Source organism: Aotus nancymaae, unplaced genomic scaffold, assembly GCF_030222135.1.
Source record: "Aotus nancymaae isolate 86718 unplaced genomic scaffold, 86718_ANA_hifiasm-v0.15.2.pri h1tg000014l, whole genome shotgun sequence".
NCBI classification, from domain to species: domain Eukaryota; kingdom Metazoa; phylum Chordata; class Mammalia; order Primates; family Aotidae; genus Aotus; species Aotus nancymaae.
This window is the reverse complement of record NW_026988425.1, coordinates 77,648,341-77,655,997: the sequence shown is the minus strand read 5'-3', so window position 1 is coordinate 77,655,997 and position 7,657 is coordinate 77,648,341. Positions and strand designations below refer to the sequence as shown.

The following is a 7,657-nucleotide window of genomic DNA, read 5'->3' as shown; positions in this document are numbered from 1 at the left end:
TGGGGATGCTAGGTGGGATAATCACTTGAACCTGGGAGGCAGAGGTTACATAAGCTGAGATGGTGTCATTGGGCTCCAGTCTTGGTGACAGAACAAGACTCTGTCTCAAAAACAAAACAAAACAACAACAACAAAGTTCTAATTTCCTAAGGTTATTATGAGAGCTAAATGAGATAATTATTGTAAAGTATTCCTCATAAAATATGACAACTCTTTTGATTGCTATAGATCTAGAATAGAAAACTGACATTTCGCATATTGTGAAGTTAATATTAGTTATGGCCATAAGAAATAAATATCCACACATGCATGTAGAAATATCCTGAAGAAAATATTCTGTACTCTTTTAGAAATAACCATGATAAGAACACAAGAAACCATCGTTCTCAGCAAACTGACACAAGAACAGAAAATCAAACACTGCATGTTCTCACTCATAGGTGGGTGTTGAACAATGAGAACACACAGACACAGGGAGGAGAGCATCACACACTGGGGTCTGTCAGGGGGAAATAAGGGAGGGACAGTGGAGGGTGGGGAGTTGAGGAGAGAGAGTATGGGGAGAAATGCCAGATATAGGTGATGGGGAGGAAGGCAGCACATCATACTGCCATGTGTGTACCTATGTAACAATCTTGCATGTTCTTCACATGTACCCCCAAACCTAAAATGCAATAAAAAAAAGAACACAAGAAAAAATAAAGGTAACAGAAAACAAACCTGTTTGCAAATATCTGAAATTAAATGTAGGATTCAAGAGAAAAATGTGTTATCCAAAGAATATGTGAAAATTACTCTTCATTTCATTGAAACTTGGAATTATCATTCAAATGGATAAATTTTCTTTCCATTTGAATAAAAATACTTAACCAGGATTTTTATCATATTGTATTGCTCTTTTTTAAAGTCAACAACTTTTAATATACAATGCCAAATTTCAGAACCTATGAAGCAAATTAATATAGTCATACACCGCATACCAATGTTTCTGACAATGATGGATGCATATATAAGAGTGAACCCATGAGATTACAATAGAGATAAAAAATTCCTCTCCTCTAATAATGTCTTGATGATCTTGACCTTGCATAGGCTTTGGCTGAAGTGTGTGTTTGTGTCTTAGTTTTTAACAATAAAGTTTAAAAAGTAAAAATAGGAAAAAAGCTTTATATCTTTTATATAAAGATGTAAAGAAAGGAAACACTTTTGTCCCTCTGAAAAATGTGTTTGTGTTTTAGGCTGTGTTATTACAAGACAGTAAAAAAGTTAAAAATATTTTTTAAAATTATAAAGTACAAAAGTTATAGTAAGGTAAGGTTAATTTAATTTATTATTAACGATTTTTAAACATTCATTTAGTGCAGCCAGGGTACAATGTTTATGAAGTATGAAGTTAGTGCTCGGCAATGTCTTAGGCCTTCATATTCACTCACTACTCATTGACTAACTCACTCAGAGCAACTTCCAGTCTGAAAAACTTTATTTATGGTAAATGTCTTATACAAGTATGTCATTGTTCATCTTTTATATCATATTCATACTGTAACTTTTCTATGTTCAGATACGCAAATACCATTGTGTTACTGTAAGGGATTCTTGGGGTGTCACTTCAGCAGCTGCAAACCTCTGTAGCTAGTGGTACTTTTGCTTCAGTTTGCTTGGGCCTGCAGGCTGCACTCAGCTTATGCTACCAGCCTGAATCCCATGCCTCCCAGGGCTAAGTGGAGCAGCAAAGGATGTGTGAGCAAGTGAGTGTGGGGCCTGGTCACTATGCACAACCAGGTACGCTGGTTGTGGAGGTATGGGAAGCTCCAGGTGCTGGCACAGCACTGGCTCCCAGTGAGGCTGTGGCTGGACCAGGCATCCTGCAAGCAGCTTTGACAGCTGGCACTGGAGAAAATCATGGCGTCAGGAAGCTTAGCCAATGTACATTTAATATTTGAGCATTTCAGCATACATTTAATATTAAGCGTCTGTCAATACTTAACCAATATGCATTTAATATTTGATAATTTCATTTTATGTAAATTTTACATAAAGAGATAAATACTATGAATTCGTTTTGGAGGTCAATAAATGATACACATGCTGATGTGTAACTTACGCCCACATTTTACTTTGAAATGCAAGAAAAAATGTTAGAAAAATTTATGGTGCATTTGATAATAAATAGATTGATAGTTGTTTTTTGTTCATTTGTTTGTATTTATTTATATATTTTTGAGACAGAATCTTGCTCTGTTACCCAGGCTGGAATGCAATAGCACCATCTCGGCTCACTGCAACCTCTGTCTCCCAGGTTCAAGGGACTCTTCTGCCTCAGCCTCCCCAGTAGCTGGGATTACAGGAATGTGTCACCATGCCTGGTTAATTTTTTTTTTTTTTTTTTTGTAGAGATGGGATTTCACTATGTTGCCCAGGTTGGTCTTGAACTCCTGAGCTCAAGTGATCCACACTCCTCGGCCTCCCAGAGTGTTGGGACTACAGGCATAAGCCACTGTGGTTGGCCAATAGTTTAAATATAATTACTTCTGTAAGATTTGTCCACTGGATTTAATACTATTTTATTAATGACCATCATTTAATTACTCTTTTAATCAGTCATTCAGATGCAGAATAACTACTATGATAATATACCTCATTTTACCAGGATTGTCTTAGATTTCTACACTTGTTGTTCTGAAATAAATATGTATTAATTGTTTATACGTAACACTCTAAAAAATTTCCAAGATAGATTATACTATATTGTCACTCTAATTATACTTTATAATTGCTACTTTGCCTCCCTATCAAAATTGACATAACTTTCCCTGGATAAGTAAAATGTCTTAGTGATCTAGCCATTTCAGAAGGTATAAAGCTGAAATGTATTGCCTCCTTGGTCTTGTTTGTCTGATACAAACTATACACAGAACTACCCAGTGTCAATGTCTCTCATTGGTGTACTAAGTTTTCCTCAGTAGTAGCAGTCTATGAGTGTATCCTTCTCTACATTCTTTGATATAGAGGTACATGGCATATTCATTCCATCCATGCCTGTAATATTATCAGAAAGAGTATATTCATTAGCAAAACAAAATTATGATCTTATCCATATCTCATCTGCCATAATTACATTTGCACCACAAACTACATCTAGACCCTGTGCTTAATTTAATTAAATTGTTACAGTAGAATTTGTCATATATTTTTTCTTTTTAGCTAGAATATTTTTCCTCTCAAGATAGCTCCATTTTTTTTTTTTTTTTTTTTTTTGTCATTTAAAGAACAGTTGAAACTTTAAAAATACAGCCATCATGTTTATATTAAGAAGTGAGGGTGTCTGATGGGAAAACTGGGACAAATCAAGTTATTCCAACAAGAAAGGGCAGTGTTATGGAGGTGTCAAAACTGGAAAGGTTCATATCTTATTCCTAAAGAGAGCCTGGAGTATATGAAAGATAAGAGTATAAGAATATAACAGTCAAGAGTTTGTTCAAAAGGATCCAATTGAAGGTAGTGATTAATCTCAACAATCAAAGCTCAGAGATTTCAAAGTCTAACCTGTGGCATCACAGTAATCTAAAACCAGGTGGATGATTTCTTACCAGAGGTGGTAGAAGAAAGACCTAGAGTCTAGGAAAAGGAGAATTGATGGAGTAAATGTATGGTCAAGTCTCTTAAAACAAATAGGGATAATTTATGGGCCAACAAATTGGTTAACTAATTGGGGTCATAATCTTGATGATAAGATTAACATCTCATTTCAGCACTAAAGCTTTCTTCACCTTTGCAATCCTGACTCTTCGTAATAAGATAGAAGCCCAGTTGTCAGCAATAAACCTTCTTAAAATACCGCTTTCATTTTGCAACAGTTTTATCTTGTAAAGGAATATACACATAAATGAACAAATAAAACTTTAAAAGCCTTTCAGCTCCTAATTTAACAGCTTAAACATGTATTTCTTGGCTTTTTTAGACAAAAATACTCCCTAACCTCATTGTCTTCATTTTACCCTAACTTTTAACGTGTTCATTCAAGAAAGCCTCCACATCCTCCCATAAACTGCTATTCAATGACCATGACATCATTGTCAAGAATACTTTTCTCTCCATGGTAACCCTATCATCTACCATTTAAATCTCACCTCGGTCTCATTTCCTCCCATGAAAATATAAATGCTCTAATCTTGGTTGATCTCTAACTTTCTAAACTCCTACAGAAGATATAAATACATATTAAACAAAATATAACACAATATTTTGTATTTTTTATTAAAAATGTTTTCATACTTCATGCTTTTTGTTTTGCTTTTCCCTTGGAAGCATAAAATTCTTGGAACACAGAATTCATATCTTGTTTTATTACTTACATATATTTCTATCATCTATCAATGTTCTGAGAACATACTATGTGTTGTTACAAAAAATCATGCTGGCTTTTTCAAGCACTTTGTAATCTTATTTTATGGATATATGCAGGCCCTAGAAAGCTAAGTTTTTAGGGTCAGAGGCAGAACTGATGACTTACATAGCTCAAAAATATTTTTATTAAGATATACCTGATTCAATATGCTTCTCCCAACCAGTATGTTTTCCTTCCATATTTCTTGGTATAAAACCCAGAGCCGGCTGGACCTGTTTATACTTCTTTTAGGCAAATCCAATCACATTACCTCACCGTAGTCTCTCATATCACCCTAGTTGAATAGCCTTGTTATAAGCCATCTCTGTGCTTTTTATGAATAGGGCATCTCTAGACTGGTAGTTTTCGATATAATGTGTAGGCTCTGTGCAATATAAAGTTATAGAATTAAGTTAACTACTTGATTAAGTGGTTAACGGAGAGTTTTTGGTCTGGTTTTATTCTTGAAGTTTTGGTCTAGTTTCCTTTAATGCACTAAAAATCATAACAAAATCCACATTTCTTCTCTTACTCTCTTATCAGCCTACCTACAATTGGCAAGAACTACATTATTCTAATTTAACCCCTGCAAACATTTGTCGACTAACTTCTGGGCCCCTCACACTTACATTACTATTAAAAGTATGTAGCAAGATTATATTTATTGTACTTGGAATTTTTCTCTCCCTCTCCCCATATACTTGTTTGCAAAGATAGAAAGATGTACATACATCCTTTTTGAGTAATTGCATTTGAACTCAGTTAATCACACCAAAAAAGTGTAAAATTTAGGAGAAACTAAATATAGTCACTTTTGTGAGAAAATACAGTATTAGAAGAACCCAAACCAGTTTTGTTAGTTTATGGTCATTGAACATCATTGCTTCCTAAAATAATTTACTTGGAGCCAGAAGAGATACTATTTGCTGAAATTTTTTTCATTTGAGACTTACGAATTTTAGTTCAGTGTTCATAAGTTTAAATATTCTCTAAATGCTTAGTGTTATAAAGTCATCTGGTCTAAAAAATGTTTGACAATATTCCGATTTTCCCCATCCCTACACCACAAACAAACATTCACCTGTTTATTTTATGCAGAATAATGTAAATTTAACTTAATTATAGGACTTGCACAGACAAGCAGGAATTTTTGTAACTGCTATGAAAAGTAATATAATTCTAAAATAATTATTTTACCATGATTCTGAAAAATCAAATAATATACTTTATCAATTTTGTAATCTAAATGGTTTTACACTTTATCAGAAATGTGAATGTGTCCTATGTTTTACAGCTCCTTTGGTTTTCATTGATGACATTGGTGTTTGTTCCCTTTATTTTTAACACTACGTACAATAACGATATGAATCAGAACAAGTGGCAACTTAGATTTGATAAAGATTCATTATCAAAACCAGAAAGAAAGATCAATAATATATTTAATACATAGTCTTCATGTAGTAAATATTTCATAAGTAATATCAATATATTTTGGCAAAAGGGAGGATAGTTATCATAATCAGTAATGGCTTGGAAATGTTTTTGATATGTTGTTGAAAATAATCACCAGAAATAGTAAAACAAAATAGTTTTTCTAAAAATCAGTACATCAAGAAAATAGGATATAACGTAGTGTATAAAGAGCTCAGGGATACTTGTATACAAGATGCATTATATAGAATAGAGGAAAGCCATTACCTTTATTACCTCCTCTATGAATACACAGATGATGTGACGGTTCAGAACCATTAATCTATCATCTCTAATGGGCATTAGATCCCACTTTGGCTAACAAACACCTATGTTACAACCATCAAAAATTAATACACCATGGACTGTTTATCCTCTCAAAGATATGTCATAAGTGAGAAAAGCTTTTGACATATTTTTCATCTTCAGAGACTGTTCTCTTGAAATTTCTCCCATGAATCAGAATTGTAGCCCATTTAGCCTAGAAGCCTGAAATAAGTGGCAGTACATAACATCCTTCTTTGCCATTATTGTAGTAATAGTTTCCATCTCTGTGTTTATAATAAATGAGTTAGATTTGCTCAGCAAGTTGGTGATCAGATTGGGAATTTGTGTCTTGTAGCGCTTCCATTCTGTTCCACATAAAAACTTTCAGTGAAAAGCACAGAAGTAAAAAAAAAAAAAAGGCCACACATCATGATTGTTAATGAACTTGTAACATGCCATTAAAAACAAGATTTTAGTGGTGTCAAGTCATGGCTCTGTGCCACTGAAATGCCAGATTTGGACATGTCACAAATGATAGCAAATGATTTATCACTTTTACATTATGTTATTTAAAACAGTGATACAACGCTTACTCCTCTGTGATGGCAAACATAAACAGAGTGCTTAGTATATGCCAGGTGCTATTTCAAGCACTTAACAATTATTTAATCTTCAAATAATTGTGAAGTGAATAAAACTCAGGGCACTCACCCCCATCACCTTGGTTTACATTAAAGAAAATAATTCACAGAAAAAATTCAGTAACTTTCCCATGGTATCACAGTATAGGAGTGAAAGATTCACACTTTCAGATCCCAAATCTATATTTTCACTCAATATACTCTATGTTCTTATTATATATAGTAATATATTCTTTCTAGAGAGTTTCTTAGGTAAAACTCAAAATTATGAAGATATCTATTAATGATTGTCAAGGTATAAATATACAACATATAAAATGACTTTGTTACTTTCCAGGGCCAGTTAGTTATAGGACTGCTTTCTTTAAATGTTTGTTTTCAAAATATATGCTGTTAGAGTACCTTTTTGTACATAGATTTTTCAATTCGGTGACAGCTGATTTAAAGTCTCAGCAAATTAAAAAGCAACGCATTACTAGATATTCTCAGGCAGCAGGCCTCTGAGCACATGCCGCAGCTCACTCAGCTCTTGCTAAATGAGCTCATCCACCATTCTGAGTGGATTATGTAGAGTATACTCTGGCCACTCCTCTTGCTATTAATGTTATGCTCTGAGACTATTTATCATCTATTATAACTGACAGATAATTCCCAAGAGATATCAAAGACCTGGTGATAAAATGCAAAATTTAGTAGCATAAAGCAGCTTTCGGGATGGTGGAGAAAAGGAGATTAAAGACCAGAAAAGGGAAGCCCTTTTATATACAAGTGCACTACAAGCATCATATACAACCTGAAGGAATAATCAATAATTGCACAAACGGAAACTAGAAGGAATTAGGGCTAAGAAAATATCATTTTTTTTCAAATGCAAATATTTTTATTATTTGAA

General features: G+C 33.7%; 1 pseudogene; it reads left to right on the top strand.

Moving 5' to 3' along the window:
* The first annotated feature begins 1,736 nt into the window (after positions 1 to 1,736).
* LOC105725889 (large ribosomal subunit protein eL14-like) overlaps positions 1,737 to 7,657 on the top strand; it is a 107,709-nt pseudogene continuing 101,788 nt past the window's right edge.